Below are 20,210 nucleotides of genomic sequence, written 5' to 3' on the forward strand. Positions count from 1 at the left end.
GCAGGATACAAAATTAATGCACAGAAATCTCTTTCATTCCTATACACTAACAATGAAAGATCAGAAGGAGAAATTAAGGAAACAATCCCATTCACCATTACAACAACAAAAAAATAAAATATCTAGGTATAAACCTACCTAAGGAGGTAAAAGACCTGTACTCAGAAAACTATAAGACACTGTTGAAAGAAACCAAAGATGACACAAACAGATACATATACCATGTTCTTGGATTAGAAGAATCAATTTTGTGAAAATGACTATACTACTCAAAGCAATCTACAGATGCACTGCAATCCCTATCAAATTACCAATGGCATTTTTTACAGAACTAGAACAAAAAACCTTAAAATTTGTATGGAGACAAAAAAGACCCCTAATAGCCAAAGCAATCTTGAGGGAAAAAAAAACAGAGCTGGAGGAATCAGACTTCCTGACTTCAGGCTATACTACAAAGCTCCAGTAATCAAGACAATATGGTACTGGCACAAAAACAGAAATATAGATCAATGGGACAGGATAGAAAGCCCAGAGATTAACCCATGCACATATGGTCACCTTATCTCTGATAAAGGAGGCAAGAATATACAGTGGAGAAAAGATAGCCTCTTCAATAAGTGGTGCTGGGAAAACTGGACAGCTACATGTAAAAGAATGAAATTAGAACACTCCCTAACAATATACACAAAAATAAACTCAAAATGGATTAAAGACCTAAATGTAAGACCAGACACTATAAAACTCTTAGAGGAAAACGTAGGAAGAACACTCTTTGACATAAATCACAGCAAGATCCTTTTTGATCCACCTCCTAGAGTAATAGAAATGAAAACAAAAATAAACAAATGGGACCTAATGAAGCTTAAAAGCCTTTGCACAGCAAAGGAAACCATAAACAAGACCAAAAGACAACCCTCAGAATGGGAGAAAATATTTGCATACGAATCAATGGACAAAGGATTAATCTCCAAAATATATAAACAGCTCATGCAGCTCAATTTAAAAAAAACAAACCACCCAATCCAAAAATGGGCAGAAGACCTAAATAGACATCTCTCCAAAGAAGACATACAGATTGCCAACAAACACATGAAAAGCTGCTCAACATCACTAATCATTAAAGAAATGCAAATCAAAACCACAATGAGGTATTACTTCACACTGGTTAGCATGGGCATGATCAGAAAATCTCTACAAACAACAAATGCTGGAGAGAATGTGGAGAAAAGGGAACCCTCTTGCACTGTTGGTGGGAATGTAAATTGGTACAGCCACTATGGAGAACAGTATGGAGGTTCCTTAAAAAACTAAAAATAGAATTACCATATAACCCAGCAATCCCACTACTGGGCATATACCCAGAGAAAACCAAAATTCAAAAAGACACATGCACCCCAATGTTCATTGCAGCACTATTTACAATAGCCAGGACATGGAAGCAACCTAAATGCCCATTGACAGATGAATGGATAAAGATGTGGTACATATATACAATGGAATATTACTCAGCCATAAAAGGGAACAATATTGGGTCATTTGTAGAGATGTGGATGGACCTAGAGACTGTCACACAGAGTAAAGTAAATCAGAAAGAGAAAAATAAATATCACATATTAACACATATATGTGGAATCTAGAAAAATGGTACAGATGAACCGGTTTGCAAGGCAGAAATGGAGACACAGATGTAGAGAACAAATATATGGATGCCAAGGTGGGGAAAGCGGGGGTGAGTGGTGGTGGTGGTGGGATGAATTGGGAGATTGGGATTGACATGTATACACTGATGTGTATAAAATAGATAACTAATAAGAAACTGTTGTATAAAAAATTAAATTAAAAATTGTTTAAAAAGAGCAAGAATCAGGTTCAAGGCCTTTACAGGATCTGTGCAGGACCGAGACTGGTAAGCCAGCCTCCAGGGACTCAGACAGATGTGGCTCCTGCCAGCACTTTTGTCATTGATGGCTGCCAAATTATTGTTGTTGAAGGGGAATATGAGTGGGTGATCTCCTGTTCCACCATCTCACTGATATCACTCAGGCAATAATTGACCTTTAGAGATGTGACAAGTGAAAAAAAGGCTACAAATGCACATCCACAAACGTGTGTGCACACACAGACTCTGTGTATGTTTGTGTGTTCTGTAACATTCTACACCAAACTGTTTTCAGTGGTCAGTATGATCTTCAAGGCATGGCTCTGGGGGGAAGAGACACGGGAAGAAGGGGAGAAGGGGACAGTAGTTAAACTGGGGAGATGAGTCTTTGTCTTTCCCTTTTGGCGTCTCTGTATTTTTTGAAATTTTGCAACAGATATGCTTGCAAATTTTGTCATAAAAAATCAATAAAGAAAAAGTAGTATATAAAATACTAGAGACAGGCTATACTGAGCACTGCTTATCAGTAAGGTGATGCAGGAAAACCGTAATGAAATGAGATTGCCTTGCATCATGTAGCATTAGATGATAGGGAAAGGAAGTCATTTATATCCTTATTCATTTATGCATAGCCTATATGTATATCTTTTAAAGAGTGCAACCATAACATCTAAGAGAATTCAAAAGTGAGGAAATAACACAGAGGGTATAAGCAAAATAAGTGAAACTGAGTTGAACTGGTTTATGAATGTATTTCCTGGAGGTCTAGCATATTTACTAGAATTGGGCCACAGATAGGATTCTAAGATTTATATAAAGCAGAGTAGATAAAGAAACATAATTCACAGTGTTCATTACATAAAAACATATCTATTTTGGGGAAGCTCTTAGTAGTCATTTTGCATTGAGCTGAGGGCAGAGTGGATAACTGCTGAAGCTTCTTTCAAGTCCCTCTCAGTTACCAAACTTAACTGTAGCAAGGTTCCATTTGGAAATTAAGACACTAGCCAGGTTGTTTAAGGACATAAATTACTTGAGAAGTTACTCATGTGGAATACCTCAATCCTCAAGGATGGGGCATTAATGTATTTTGTGCAGAATCACACATATAGGAATGTATTTTGATATTGTAGTATTTCAACTTTGTAATGACTCCTGTCTTCAATTTACCACCTGTGTTGTAGGTTATGGCTACAAATTTTGATTAATGGTAGTGTTTACAAGCTCTTTTGTATTATTTTTGCAAGAGTAAGAAGGTATTCAAGACATTTAGACATAATTGTTATCAACTTGAAAGCAGAACCGTTAATAATCATGTACTTCATTACTCAATACTATAAGGACTATTTCTGGTAGAATAAAAGATTAAATTCTACTTATACCCTCATTGGGAATTTCCATTTCTATTGATGACAAGCTGATCAGTGAATCATGATCTATTAATCAGTTCTCAGATGTATGTTGGGCCTTTACTCTGTGCTCAGCGTGGCGTTAGGAACTGTAGGAGGAGGGATGGGGAGAGGGAGATGTAAGAAGTGGCCTCTACCCTGGGTTGCTTACACAGAGAGCAGATACATTCGAATAGCATTGAAAGCCCAGTTGGGACAGGTGGAGGACGGGGTTGGCACACTACACATCACAGTGTGGAGATGATTATAGTATAACTGAAATCTACATGGCTCTTTAATGTTTACAAAATACTTGCCCATATGTTTGATCCTTCCAGAATCCATGTATTTAGAAGAAACCACAAGATTTCTCTTATAGTCTCTTGCATATGTGATAAATGATAGCTATATATCAGATCCTCTACAAGCTCTTTTACAATGTTTTAGGCATACAACAGAGTGATTCAGTTATACATATATATATATATTTTTTTTTTCAGACATATTACCTTAATTAAAGTTAACCCAAATGATGATCAGAGAGGCCTGATATTGTCTGGTCCGTCTTGAGCCCAGTGCTGTACAACCCTGTGCTTTCCATCTTCTGTGGTTTGGTTAAATGACTCAATAAAGGCCCTCCTTTTCTTGCTTAAGCTAAAATTGATTTTTCTTTATTTGGAACTGAAAGAGCTCTGATCAATAGAGCTTTGTAAGTTTAAAATAATGCAACAGATATAAAATGACTTCTTCTGTTTACTGAACAAGCAAACATTTTGAATTAGACTTTACAATGATGGGTTGATGGGTTAAGATCATTGGTTTTCAAAACGTGAGAAATAGCCTTTTAAAAAACTAGGTGAGGCTTTCCTGGTGGCGCAATGGTTAAGAATCCGCCTGCCAATGCAGGGGACACGGGTTCGAGCCCTGGTCTGGGAAGATCCCCCATGCCGTAGGGCAGCAAAGCCCGTGAGCCACAACTACTGAGCCTGTGCTCTAGAGCCCATGAGCCACAACTACTGAGCCCGCGTGCTGCAACTACTGAAGCCCGTGCGCTTAGAGCCCATGCTCTGCAACAAGAGAAGCCACCACAATGAGAAGCCCATGCATCACAACGAAGAGTAGCCCCTGCTCGCCACAACTAGAGAAAGCCCACACGCAGCAACGAAGACCCAACACAGCCCAAAATAAAATAAATTAATTAAAAAAAAAAACTAGGTTAAAAATATCAAATGTCAGCTAATAATATTCTTTTATTTTTAGAATGTCAGTAAAATTATTCTAATAATAATTACAGAGGTTATATTCTTTGTGAAAAATAAAATAATGAACATATTTGGAATTAAAACTGGTGGCATTTTAAATTTATATATAAATGTCAAAATTAATTTTCTTCCTTTTGATGTTTTTGAATAAAATATAGAGACCTCATAAATACAATTTTCTGTTTATAAAGTAATGTAGCTTCTTTTTGTTGTTATCTTGATCTTTGTTTATGATGTTTAGTCACCTCTGGTAAATGGAGTTAAAGCTCTTGAGTCCTTAGGTCATACATAAAATCATTAACATTAATTATTAGCCACATTCTGGGCTTTTATAAAATGAAGAGTGAAGGAATTAATAAAATTGTGATTGTATATGACCACTTTGCTTTCTAAATAAAAAGATACTTAGATGTTATATTTGTAAAAATAATACAAAAGACGCTTTTCAAGAAACTTTTGTTTTCAGAGAAAGTATGTAAAGTACCTGGAAACCTTTTTTTGTATTACTTTGGAAACTAGGTAAATGCCGAGGTTCTTTGCGGAAAATAGGATAGACTGGACAGCTTGGGTCTGAATCTCCCAAGAGATTCCTCAAGAGGCCCACTGCCCCTATTGTGTTGCAGCTGGCCTGATTTTCCTGTTTATTTTACCTCCTGATTCTTGAAGGCTTCTGAATGTTCATCATCTGATCTAAAGGTACATACATCACATTGTAGACATTAAATGGTAACTCTCTAAGGCATTTTAATCAACGTTAAACACAATGACTGCCATTTCACCATAAGAAAAAAAAAAATGTAATAGTTGCAACTCTAGAACATAAGGAGTGAAGCAAATATGAAGTTAAAATGAAGTATTTCTCACTTAGAACAGTATTTTGTCAGTTTATATTTTTAGAAGTTTAGGTTACAAACTGGGATACAGTTCTTTGAAAGACTCTTTTGTTAAAAAACAATTTTATAAAAGATCTTAAACTAAAAAATATGTGAACTTCTAATTTTAATTGTATCTGAGAATGAAATTCAAAATATATCAGAGTAATAGTTCTAATCACATGTATACTTTCTCTCAGTAAGTCAGTTGAACATGTTTTCTTCTTCTCCAAAAGATAGCTCTAGAAAGATTTTTAAAAATCCGCTGTGGCATTCCATTTTTTCTCCTAGTGCCACACCAGTTTCTGGCATCCTTACCCCCCCTTTCTAGTTCTACTTAGGCCTTACCTCTGGCCCAGACCATTGCAGTACACCCTTAGCTGATTTCCCTGCCTTGTAAACTCTCCTTATTCAAATTATCCTCTTCTCTGCTGCCAGATTAATACTGGTAAAACACATTTTCATTGATCAATATCCAATATCGGTATCTGTCAAACTATTTTTTCTACCCTAAATTTAAATGGAAAAGCTGGCTCCTCCATTAAACCAGCCATGATTGATTTCTGCCGTCATTGAACTTCTAGCTCATAGATACATGGCCGTTTTCCATGACCACATTGTGTCATAGTGATTTGTGTGTATGCCATATTCTTTTCAGTTGTAAGCACATCAGCACATAACTGAGTTGCTGTGCTGGAAAATGCCCAGCTCAGTGCTTGTTCCATCAGAAGCAGTCAATACATTTTTATTGAAATTCCAAGGTTGTGTATTCTAGATCAGCAGGATATAGACAGGTTCTACAAAAATATTCTGTATCTTTCTACCTAAAACTGACTTTAACTTACAAAAAAATTTTTTTTAATTAAAGAATCTTTTCTAACAAATAGTCAATTTTGAATAAATAGAATTGTAAGAATACGAAGGAATTCCCAAAACAGACTCCAACTGATTGTTGCCTGCTGTTGTTTTTTAATGTTAATATCCTCATCGTTTTGTCAAATTTGTAATGAATAACTTTCTAATGATCAAACAGGAACAGGTTTCTACTTCATGCAGAGACAGAACGTCGAGTCTCTTAATATTATTATTTATGGATCCCACGCCCTGTATGGTTTCTCACTTTGGTTGGTGCCTAATCCTTGAAGTCGATTCCACTCCACCTTATCTCAGTTCTAAGTTTCCCTCCTCAGGTTGCTAACTCTGTCTTGCCATCCATCCAGGTCCCTCGATGAATGAAAATCAAAAACAAAAACAACAATTACTTAAAAAACAAATTAAGAATTGTTAAAAAGACATTAAAAGCAGACAAGGAAGACATAGGATGTGTTTCATAGTGAATAATTGGGAGAGTGATTCAAAGACAATAAATACGAGGGGACTCGAGAGGCTCATTTACAAGTAGCTAAAGCAAGGGCTATGTTTATCCACTCTACTAGAAGACTGTATACCAAATGCTTTAGCAGTCATTAACTTTGATTAAAAAATAAATATAGTAATTTTGAGAGACAGAGGATTAGCAGTGCAAGAGATGTGTTTCAGGCCTGTGCATAATTCTTTTAACTTCCTACCATAGACTCCTCTCCAGGTCTGTCATGATCCCGGATTAGTGCACATTAGTGCCCACTACCATTTTTTAACAGAAGTCTCATTTTTAAGACGTTTAAGTTGGTATGGTTTGGCATGACCAAGGATATTTTCATTTTATTCATGTCTATTCTTCTACTATTTTTTCCATTTTAAATTTATCACAAATCCTACAAATTGAAACAAGTTTCTTAACCTCCTGATGGGGAAAGGCAGTAAAACAAAACTTAACATGTCATGTAATTTTAAGATTTAATTCAGCATCTGTTGCAAGGAATGGTCTTTTAAGATCTTTATGATTGTTTATGATTATAGATTTACATGGAGTAGACATTATTGGCTGCATATCCTCAGCCAGTCTCCCATCCTTTCTTATGGATGAACCCACCTAGAAGCTAAAATTTCTGATATTTATTTTCCTGTACTTGGTAACAAGTGTGTTCTAGTCATGAGAACCAATTCTCTTTAGAAGCTTCTAGAAAGTTTGTGGGGATTTTTTCCTAGGAGAAAATGAAATACTCTTCTAGCTACATTTGTGTATTTTTAGGTAAATGGGGCAGTCATTTTGTGACTGTGAAGGAATAACCTAAGACAAAAGCCAACATGCTGAGGATGAGAGAGCAGAAGAATTGAAAGCACTAGGGTCTTTGATGACATCTATGTGTTTGTATTTACCAACCTGGGAAACATTGCCTTCAGATTTCTTGTTAATGTGAGATGATAAGCCCCTATTACGCAAGCCACTTTTAGTCAGTCTGTTACTTGCATTCGCAAAGCATCCTAAGTAAGACAAACTGAGTCCAAGTTTGGCAACTCTCAGATGGCAGCATACAAATGTGCGTAGGAAACAGTATTTCTAACTTCCTAGATTCTGAGTTCAGCCTTGTTTCCTGGGTTTTTGTGTTTGGATTCTGCTGTTCTGACTGGGTGTAGGTGACTTGTCTGTCCTCTGCCACAAGTGACTTGTGTGGTCTAAATCTTTTCAGTATTTGTGCTTGTTATTTCCTCTAGGATCCTCTCATCCCACTACATGATAACTAGACAAGATTTTAAAGCATTAAATTTCAATTTATATGCAAAGAAAGTTTTTTTGAACTTGTGTAAGTGAAGCATGATTTTACTTAATGATGTATTGGTATTTCTTGCTAGATGTCTAACAGCTTTGGGAATAAGAGTTGCTATGGCACTGTCATTGTACACAGTGGTAATTTAGAAGGAATCTGCTTTATAATAATAAATCCAAGGTGAGAATCAGCCCTATATAGTAGGAAGTTTAAACATGTCCGTAAGAGTCACATCAACTTACCATAGAATTCTGACTCTGCCACTTTGATTGACGTATAGATTTGGGTAAATTATTTTGCTACATTAGTCCAGATGTGGACATGTTGAATTGCTACCACTCTGAGAATATTATTTTGAGAAGTAAATGAGATGCTATATTTAAAGCACTAGTCATTGCCAGGCACACACTAGATGCCAAATATATGGTATATAAACTCTTCAGAGCTCCCTGAAAATGAGACTGAGGTGAGAATTTTAGTTACTCTGTTAACCCATTGATTCTGTTTATTCCATACCCATAGACTGTATGACCCTCTACATGTGTCTTGCTGTCTTACCATTGATCATAAGACATCCTTGGGAGACAGAATTTAAATCCATTTCTTTCAGTGTAAGACATAACATAAAGTATCAGTAATTGACTTTACTATAGGAATACAGAGTTCATGCAGGTTAAAGCAAAAATCAGATACCTAGATTGAACACATAATTGGAAACATCAGAGCATGTAGTCTGTGTCAAGTCAAGAAATAAGAGGTTAAGTCAGAGAGATATGGTTTGGATTCTGAGATAGTGGAATTTCTCAGATATTTTGATCTCATAGTGGTGAAAGAGAAAATTATGAGCACCCTAGAAGATCTGTGATAAAAAGTTTAGATAGATGTTTGATAGCGTGTGTGAAGTAGCACTGCTAATTATAACATCTAGTTTTAAGAAATATCTGTATAACTCTTTGACCTACATTATTACAATCAATCAGGACCTATATTCTTTTCTTCCTTTGCAGCCCCAATTTTAGTTCCACTATACCATCAAAAAAAGCTGTTTCCCCACATCAGTAAAAAATGAATAAATTAAAAACAGAAATATTTTATGTAATAAATATATCTCCTGTCTACCTTCCAGACGAAGATATGTTCATTCATATGGTATTTGTAATATAGTGTAAAAGTCTCCTGAACTTGCTATTATAAGACCCAGGGTTAGATATTTAATGTGTCTCTTACCAGCTGTTTGATCTGGGGAATATTTAAAACCTACATGGATCTCCGCATATTCATGTATAAATAGTATTACCTGCTTCAGACAATGGCTGTATTACACAAGAACATATGTGAAAGCACCTAGTTATACAGAGCCTGACACAAAATAGGCGCACAGTAGATGTTTAGTGAATCACACATTATTCTTAAATTTAGTGTTTATCATGTCCCACCTTTGTTTTCCCCAGCCTTGCAGAGAAACAGAATATTTATCCTGTAAAAATATGTTAGCCCTTATAGTAACTCTGCTTTCATTTATCTCGTCATATAGTAAAGTTAACCTCAGGGGTAGGAAATTTGTTTTACTATTTTCTCTTCTTCCTTCGTCCATAAGTTTTCTCTGTATTCCTCTCCACCCCCCATTGAATCTCTGTCTGTGAGCTTCAGCTTTGGCCTGCCTCCCCATATGTCTATGTATTTTTCTTGCTAAAGAAATTGTGTGGAATGAATACTAATTGGGTAGTAAATATACTTCTAGTAACAGCATTATGGAACTCAACATATAACAGTATGAGAATACAGATGGCTTGAGCATTGTGAGATATCATCGCTTCCGTGGGTTGGTGTGTGTAGTGCAGGGTATACAGCACAACGATAAAGCTAGAAAATTAAAATGGATATTTCTGCTATAGGTCTACCAAATGAGAATGCATTTCTGCTAATGCGAAGGATTGCAAAGCAATTGCCATCGCTACTCTAGGATTCAGAGTCTTGGAATCATGCCTGGAAATAATGCATTGGAAGGATTATACGAGAGTATGACCAAAATGAATTATTGCCACATTATTGGCAAATTCAGTGAGAAATTGGTTTTGCTTGAACTTTAAAGGAAGTATAGCAGTAGTTCAGATGGCCTCTATAGAGTTTCTTTTTTTCATTCATTCAGGTATTTAGAAAGTTGTTCTGTCTCTGATTCACTTTCCTTCCCTTCTTCTTTCCTAATAGTATACATTTAGATTTCAGCTAATTCAATTTCTCTAAATCTAACCAATGTTGCAATATGTATGGTTTACATATGCAAATTGATGATTACCTAAAATAATATTAATAATGTATATAATATGAAAAAAACACTGAAAATATGTCTTACATTATCATTAATACCATTAAGATAGATATTTTAGTGTTCTTGCACTATATTTCTGGCATCATACCAGGTGATTTAGAATTTCCAGAATATGACAAAAATAATTCTGTTTTCAATAGATAAAGTAGAAACTTTCAGATTCAGATTTATTTGTTATCAAATTACTGTTTTTAATCTTAATATTTAAAATATGTAATTGTTTATTGGTTTATGATGAAAAATATTCAAGCATTAAGTACATACATATAGTATGTACATAATACAGTTAAATTACACATAGTTATACTATATTTTTGATCAGTTTCTAGTTAGTATTTTGGATTAGAAGAATAATTGTGATACGGAATAACTAGATAGAAGAAACTAGTTGACCATGCAAATTTTGTAGTGACTCTCTAAAATTAAAAAAGCAGTGTTTGTTTAATCACTATATAAATATATACATTATCTACATATATGCAATTATATATTTTTTCTCAATTGCAAAAATCAGTGCATCTGTGGACTAAGATGTATCACTATCATTTTCTTTAACTCTCTTCAATTTAGAATGTTTTACTTAATATAAAAGAAATAGAAGGTATGAGAACATGAGATTTCTTTTCTAATGGAAAGATATTTTCTGTTTAGTAGGTATATTTGGACTTATTAAACTTTCAGAAGGAATTGTTCTTCTATAATCCAAACCCAGCAGAAGCAAGGGTAGAATTCCTCCATGTTTCGGGAGCTCCAACTTCACTATTCAAAAAGATTTCCAATTCAGTCTGAAGCGCCATCTGTCTCACAGCTGAAGATCATTAAGCTTCAGCAACATTCCCCTCTCTCAGTTCCTGATTTCTCCCAAGCAAGGAAGAGGTTTTACCTTTCCTTGTAGCAAATCACTCAGTTAGTAAATGAGTATATGCACTCATTTAAACTGCGAAATGCAGTGACTCTTTTTAGCTTAAAACGAAAGCAGCACTAGTGTCTTAACTACTGACCTTATATTTTGGTTAATGATTTCTGAATTTAAATTTTTTTAAGAACTAGTTTTCTACTGATTTTTTTCTAACAGTTTATGATCTAAAAAACATACATTGCAAAGGAAAGACACATTGTTGTTTTACTTTACCTGGCCAACATTGGCATAGAAATGATCAAAGACATTCACAACAATTCAGTCACTTTGTTGGACCGCTGAGTGAGCACATTTGTGTAATGTTAAGGGAATGAGTTGGGCTGCATATTGTCACATACGGTTTGCATTATGAGAACAGAATGTTAATAGAAAAAAAAAAAAAAAGCACTGGGGAACATGAGAACTCCAGATTTGTTTCTCTGTGAAAGAGCGTTTTGATTTCACCTCCACCAAGACAGGACTTCTTTGTAATGGTGTATATACTGCATTTTTATCATTAAGTAATGATTATCTGCTTATGATTCTGTTAGATGAGTTAAGTGGATAAATTCCAGCACTTAAAATGTGTTTATACTTTGCCAATATTTCCATAATTTTAAAAAAATGCTTATTTTAATTTAGGCTTCTTATTCTCCATATTAATATTATTCTCAATATTAATACCATAACTGAAAGCACAATGTTTGTAAAGTGTTCTTTGCTCTACACTTTGTAAAGAAGTTCACTGGGAAATGTACATCTTACCTCTCTTCTCAGTTTATTTTTTTATCTTTGATATCCCTTCTAGGGTGTACTAGGAGACCAAGAGGAATAAAATTTAAATTGCATCAAGGCATTTCAAATCCACTGAAGCACTGGTTTCTATGCAGGATAGAAATGTATGTCATAACATACAGTAAATTAAAGTTTTAATCTAAAAGCAAAGATGGATGGACCTCAATTTATGCTTTTAAATATTATGGTTAGAATAAACAATATTTCTCTAATGAGTAGAGTAAATTTTAAAAAATAAAGATGTGTAGAATTAAGATGAATGGTTTTGTAATTATTTGAGTATTTTTATAATTTTGGACCATTAAAAGTAAGTATACACACTACAATATTTAATATATTCTAATACTCACATTTAGCTTTCTAAATAAAAGAAAGCTATGGACCAACCATTCTTGTTATTCCCAGACAAACTTGTTCTCTGTCTGGTTGTCACTAAATCTGAAGCTTATGCTTTCGTGACTCCTCTTTTTATATGTTAAGAATAACAAAAGGAAAGCAAGCACCAAATCCAGAAGCAAGTGTGTGTTTCTGCAGGGAAATCGCAAAATCAGGAGGCTTTTCACCTCCAGGTCACTGGACTGAAAGCAGAGCTAGCTGACCAGGTTGTGCCTGACAGCAGTTTTATGATACAAGAATGCAAAATAAGGAGATAAACTCACATCACATGATTCAAGTCTCCTTGTTAGATATTAAAAATGCCAAGGACTAGAAAGAGACTGTTTTTCCCTAACATATTTATAAACTTCTCAAACCCACCTTGCTTAAAAGTATTTTCTCATTTTATCTTCTGCCGTTCCCACCAACCAAGATTTTTATAGTCCAACTCCGAACTCTTCTACGCTTAAGTAGATCAAGAGGCTGAAACAAACACACATACACACAAAAACTCACATGCTGATTAGTCTGACTTTATGTTTAGACTGAAATCCTCATCAGATCATTACAAATGCCCAGAAATTCAACTGCTTTGTCTCTTCAATTTGCTCTTTTCTTCGAGATGACTATTTTCTGACCCCTCTTCTCCTCTTCTTTTCCCTTCTTTAATCCTTACATCCCTTCATCTTCCTCACTCAGAGGTAAGAACCTGCTTTTTATTTAACTGATAAAATACATGCAATTAGATGAGAAATTCCATATTTTTCTCACCAGTAAATCTACTGAACTACCAAGGATTTTTATATGTTCCAATGACTCAGCCTTCCTTTCTGTTATGAGTGAACTACCTCTCCTTTTATCTAAGGACAGTCACTTCATTTGTGGATTCAACCATATTCCTTTATGAATGCCTGTTCAAGGAATTTGTTCCTGCATTTATCCCTTCTCTTTTCTGTATCATCAATTTTCTCCCGTTAAAGATACTTTCCCATCAGCCTAAATACACATGCAGTAGTACCCAATTTATAGCTATTCCTTGAGTTCGTCACCCTTAAGTCCTGCCTTATTTCTTGCTTCCCTTTATAGAAGAATTCCATGAGTTTCTCCACTTGCTTTCTCTACTCCCTCACTTCTCTCATGAACCAACACCGATCAAGCTGTCTTAGCCCCTTCACCCCTGAAACTACAATGCAAAAGTCACTGATAGTCTCCATGTTGTGAAACCGATAGCCATTTCTCAGATTTCCCCTTTGTAGACATGTCAGTATTATTTAATCTTCTCTTAATGAAAATTTCTTCATTTGGATGCCAGAAATGCACAATTTCTTGGTTTTCATTTGACTTCAGGGGCTGTTTCTTAACTATCTCCCAGCTTAATCTTCTTATTCTGCCTAATTTATAAAATCTGGCATGCCTGTGGGCTCAATTATCATTTCTCCATTTGTACACACTTCCGAGCTGACCTCATCATCTATAAACTGGTTACTTCACAAATTATATTTCTACTCCTACCCTGCCTGCCAGTCCCAGACTCCTATATCTAACCATTCACTCAGCTTCTTAGATGTCTAATAGATATCTCAGAACTAACATATCTGAAACAAGTCTTGAATTCCATTTTCCAACCTTTGTTTCCGCAAGTGTCCCTTTCTCAATAAATGTACTATGATTTACTCAGCTAAAAAGGAAAAAGAAAGTTGTCCTTGAATTCCCTTTCTCTTACTTTCCGTATCCATCCATCAATTAGACTGGCTAGCTCTCCCTTTGAAATATAAATAAAAAAAGATTGCAAAGGGTCTGAAGACATGACACAGTGGAAAAAGTAACCAGAATTTCAAGAACTTTGTGGCAAAAGTTAAAAGAGAAATCTATAACTCTAATGATTTCCATCTCTTGGTGGAATGAGGATGTTAATGATGCTCAAGAATTAGAAAGAACTAGGCTTAAAGTAGAACAAAGACCACTAGTGTAGGGAGTGGGAAGATGTTCCTGTTCCTCTGAGATAAGAGAGAAGATGAAGAGAATAGGCAGAGATTGATGTCTGGGTATTTGGATCTCAACCTTAAAGTGGGTAATCACCATTGCCCAATTGACTAATAGAGATAGAAAAAAAATGAGGGGGTATGAACGGGCTGACATCAATCATCTCAGCCCAGTCTAGATGCCTCCATTGTATGGAAGGTAATTTTTTCCAATCTTAAATGAGCTTCGGCATTTTCCTGTACTGAAGGGCAGGGGCGCTGACATCACCCCATAAATGTACCACAAGACTCCATGTACCCTGGGTGACTGAATAAAGAAAAATGGCATGGTAATGCCAGCCTTATACTAAGATTTATATATTGATAGCAGGTGCAAGGTATTGAAATAATCATACTCCTTAGGGCTGTTCAAAGTCACTGTCCTTCCTCTGATTTGTTACCTTTTATGCCCATTTTTTATCCCTTTCGCCCTCTTCAGCATACTCAGTTGTTTCATGTACATATTTTTTTGTTTGTATTTATTCTTTTAAAATTGGTATTGTTTTGTATATAAGCATTGTTTAATTTGGGGATTATCTGGTTCACCGTCTTGTTTGTTGTAATCAGCATTGTTTCTAAGATCCACTCATTTTGTTATGCACACATTTAATCATCATTTTCAATTGACCATTCTACAGAGTACTCCTTGATGTACCCCTGCCACATTTTGCCTGTCTCTTCTACTGGTGATAGACAATCAGAATGCCTCCAGCCCCTTACCACCTCAAACATTAATGAGATTTCTCACAGAAGTCCTTTGTGGACCTGTGAGAATTTCTCTGGGCTGAACACTCAGGAACAGAGTTTCTGAGTTATACGGTATGTGAACATTAAATTTGTTTAAGCACTATAGATTATTCTTCAAATGAGCCACGCTATTTATAAATTGTCCCCATTAGTGCCTGAAGGTTACTATATCCTAGTTTTCTTCAACTCTCCTTGCATGTTAGAATTACCAGGAGGGTTCTTTAAAAATATTCAAGTCAGGAGCCTATATTCTGATTGATATAGACAGAGTGAATTTTTGACATGTAATAGTTTTTAATCATCCCAGGTGATTCTAATGAGCATGTAAATATGAGAACCATTGTTATAACCTCTCAACATCACCAATACTTGGTATTATACAATTTTCTAACTTTGCCAATCAAATTAATATAAAGTAATATGGTTTAAATTTGAATTTTGGTGATTACTAATAAGTTTGAGCAGCCATTTATATGCTTCTTAGCTTTTTGGGTTGTTCAACAAATTGGTAGTTCTTATTGTTTGTCCACTATTGTGGGGAGCAGTCACTGACTTTTTAAAATTGATTTTTAGGAAAGCCTTTGTATATTTTAGATATTAGTTATTATCAGATTTAGAGAGAACATATCTTTTCTCAGAATTGTCATTTGTTGATTACCTCTCTCATGGTTACCTTTTCTGAAATTAAATCTTTAATTATGATGTAATCAAATTTATTTCTATTTTTGCATTTTTTTTCCAAGAAATTCTTTTCTTGCTCTAGGTCAAAATGATATTCTCTTTGTATTTTCTTATATTTTATAGGCTTTTTTTCTTACTCATAAAGTTATTAACGCATTTGGATCCCAACTTTGTGTAGTGTTAGGGATAAAATGTTTCCCCCCCCCAATATGAGCCAAATTTCTGAATACCATCTGTTAAAGAGCATATCCTTGGATTTATGATGTCCTCTTAATCATATATTAAGAGTCTACCCTTAATCAGAATTAAGATCCTATCTTTCAGGGATATTTATGAACTCTTTATTCCAATCCACTTCTTGGATTTCCTGCCAATGTTATTACTGTTTTTATTACAATAATTTTACAATATATATGTTTTTATATCACTTAGGATTTCTTTTTAAACTTTTTTAAAGGGTAATTTAATTATTTCTAAACATTTGTTATATCATATAAATATTAGAATAAGTTTAGACAGATGCTAAAACATATGGAGGAAATTTTATGTGGACATTTATATGGAAGAATAAATAATTTTAGAATAAGTTTAAAGTAAATTACTCTGTTTTATATGCAATGCATTTTCACAAGTTACTAAATCCAGTTGGAAATTTTGATTATATGTTTGATTATATGTTTTGGATATATAAATTATTTGGGAAATAATTGATATTTTTATAACATTAAGTTATGTTGCTCAGAGCAAGAAATATATCCATTTGTGTAAATTATCTTTGTTTATATACAAGTTTAAATTGTTTTCTCCATAGAAATTGTGAGAATTTTTTATATTAATTTCCAAGATACTTTATAGTTTTATTCCTATAGTGAATAATATTTCATTTTTGATCATGCTAGCTATTATAGGTATAGAGTAATACTATTCATTTTTATAAGTTGATTTTGTATATGGCAATTTTGCTGAACTCTCAGTATTAATTCTAATAGGTATTCTGCAGACTTTAATATTAGTTTTATCTCATCCCTTCCATTCATCACACTCATATCTTTTACCTTCCTGCTATGGCAGGAGCAAGTACCTTTGGTACCATGGTACAAGGTTTATTTTGCTCCCAGGCTTAAAAGTATCTTAATATTCATTCTCCATTAAGTGTGATAAATGGCGAAGATTACCAAGTGAAGAAGATTGTCATCCTTTCTAGTTTGTTAAGGGATACTTTTTTTCTTTTTAATTCTGTAAAAGTTTTTTCAAACTGAAAAAAATTTATTGTGCATTTATTGAGTTAATTACATCTTTTCTGAATCAGCCTGTTAATGTGCTTAATTATATTGGCAAATTTTCTTATATTGAACAATCCTTGCATTCTTGGCATAAACCTCATATTATCATGATTATTATATTTATTTATTTATTTATTTATTTTTTTGATGTGTGTGGACCATTTTTAAAGTCTTTATTGAGCTTGTTACAATATTGCTTCTTTTTTATTTTTCGGTTTTTTGACCATGAGGCATGTGTGATCTTAGCTCCTGGACCAGGGATCAAACCTGCTCCCCTTGCATTGGAAGGCAAAGTCTTCACCACTGGACTGCCAGGGAAGTCCCACATGCTTATTTTAAATACACTATCTCACAGTAGCTGTGAAGAATTGAATTGTGTCCAATCAAAATTCGTATGTTGAAATCCTAACCCCCCATTACCTCAGAATACTAAAAAAGTACGTTTTCAGTGGTAATAACTCTGAGGCATTGTCTGTCTTCAATGTAGTTATTACTCCCTCACATTATATTATATTATAGTTACTCCACATAACATTCATAATTCAAAGTTCTTTTCTTTCAGTATACCTTAAAAATATTGCTTACTTGTCTTTTTTGCATCCTTTGTTACTGTTATGAAGTTTATTATTAATTTGGTGCTTGTTGCTATTTAGGCAATCTATTTCTGCCTGTATGTATTGTATATTTTGTCTTGCATTTACTATTCTAAATTTTAGAATAGTATAAATATGTAAATAGTATAATATGCTTAAGTAAATAGTATAATATGCTTAAGTCTGAAACTTTCAATTTGACATTTTTCATAATCAATTTTAATTCTGTGAAAATCCACTTCATAATTTTTTTTAACTATATCTTTTTTCTCTCTTTTTATTTTTCTTTCTGGTATTCCCAGGATCTAGATTTTGGCACTTTCATTTCTATCCTCTAACTCTCTCAGTATTTCTTTGATATATCTCTTCACTCTTTTCTGTAGTCCCCTAGGAGAGTTTCTCCATTTAATTTTTGTGCTCAGTAATTCATCTATAAATTTTACCTGTTCTGCAACTTAGTCCATTTTTATGGCTTTTTACAATTTCAGGCATTATATTTTCATACTGATATTTTCCATTTGGTTCACTTATTAATGACTTCTTACTCTTTTCTCACTTACAAATATTTCCTCCTTTGTCCTTAGGTAGATACTATCTTCATTTCCTTCTATTCTTAGAATTTTATTTCTATGAAAAGTTTAACCTAGATAAAGAGTATTTGCCTTATTAGAGTAAATTTTTTCTTCATGTTTTTGGTATTGGAACAATCACAGTGTTTGCTGGACTCCAGTCTGAAAATATACATGGCTTTATCAAATTATTCATTAATTTATATTGTTTCAGCAAATATATTATTTCAATAGATATCTTCCTGTTTAACAAAGGAAATAGTTCTTTTGTCAGAAAATGATCATGGCTATTATCATTATAAGCTTGTTTATAATGTTTTCTTTGATGAAAAAGTGCATTGTCTTTATTTGCATAATTTATCACCATCCTGTACTATATATGTAATAAGGTAAGATTGTAGCTTTGTTAATCGGATTACTAAACAATCTTAGAAATTTTCCTAACAAAATATCTTCAAATTAGTTGTACATTTTCAACAGATTTTGGGAGCTAAGATATATGTTTGTATTACCATAAAATGTATATTGTTTTAGAAAACAATTTGTTAATTCACTTTGTAATTAAACAGATATTTACTCTGGGTATGAACTAGATGCTGCTAGGGATGCAAAAATAACAAAATTTAAAAAACTAAGATTCATTTGCTTTTCTAGGATTGCAAAATGATTTTGCAATTCATTTGATGCTGAAATGAAAGCACCCATGAGTGCAAGAGAATGAGAGGACTAGCTCCATTTGAGTAGATATATTCAAACGAAAGTTTGCAAATTAATTCAATGAAGTAGGTAGGTTGATGTTAGTTGCCAGAACTCCTTGTGAGTATGATTAAATGGAGTGTCAAATAAAAAATAAATCCAGATTTAGATAAGGAGAGACCTTATTTGAAAAGATTACTGCAATAAGGGGAGTGGATGATTGTGGTAGGGAGAATATGCCAAGCATAGGATCAGCAGGCATCTCAAAGGCTAGGCAGAAAAGGGCTTTTCTCTTATAAGGAGGAGTAACCAAGGCTGGAAAGAATGGGATGTGGGTGGGAAGGTAGGATGAGTGAGGATGGTACAACTGGGGACAGTAGACCAGAGAATGTTTTACTCCGAGGTCAGCCTCTTCTTAGAAGAGACTATGAAGGAAGGGTTGAGGCTGCTAGGCTGAGAGTGGGTCAGAGGAGCCTGGGGGAAGGAGAGAAGCTTAGCTAAAGTTTGGTCAAATCAAGGTAGCAGGTCTTTTGTCCAGATTGGTCAGTGGCACTAACAGTTCAGCTAATCATTAATGAAGCAAAGAATGGGAATTTGGAGGGTCAAAGTCTGGCCTTGTCCTGGATAAACAGGGGAGTGCCCTAAATCTTATTTAAGTCTTGTAGGGAAGGGTGGTTCTTTGTAGCAAGCCATTTCCAGAACACAGAGGGATGGGGGATTTCCTTAACCTTTGTTATTTTCCAGGGTCGCAGGGCTAGGGTAAAGTTCAACATGGTCCAGATGGTGATGAAGGTAAAGAGATTTCTGAGGAGAAATGTTCTGGCAGCTAGATGGGAAAGACTGGTAGAAAGCCCACAGGAAGGAAACCAGCAGATTTAAGATTACCATAGTCCCACTAAAGTTAAAAATAGGAAGTTTTGATTGTAGTCGCAGAGGCAGAATGCATTATTAACTGTGGTCAAAGCAGTATTGCGTGTAGGCAAGTTTAGTGCCTCTAAGAGTAACAGTAATGCCTCTAACAGTAAGGAAAGCATAATTTTCAAGTGGAGATATTTGGAGGCTCTGTTTTTGAGGATTAGATTTCCTGCCCATCAATTCCCTCCTAACTAAGCCGCTAACATTGTGAGGTGCTCTAGATATCAGATGTGAGATCAGATTTCAAGATGTGAGAAGT

General features: G+C 34.5%; 1 protein-coding gene across 2 annotated transcripts in view; it reads left to right on the forward strand.

The window, feature by feature from the left end:
- GULP1 (GULP PTB domain containing engulfment adaptor 1) overlaps nucleotides 1-20,210 on the forward strand; it is a 262,706-nt gene that overhangs the window by 131,953 nt on the left and 110,543 nt on the right. The gene's annotated exons all lie outside the window — the stretch shown is intronic.

The sequence above is a fragment of the Neophocaena asiaeorientalis genome, unplaced genomic scaffold (genome assembly GCF_003031525.2).
Source record: "Neophocaena asiaeorientalis asiaeorientalis breed wild unplaced genomic scaffold, Neophocaena_asiaeorientalis_V1.1 scaffold421, whole genome shotgun sequence".
In the NCBI taxonomy this organism is placed as follows: Eukaryota; Metazoa; Chordata; class Mammalia; order Artiodactyla; family Phocoenidae; genus Neophocaena; species Neophocaena asiaeorientalis.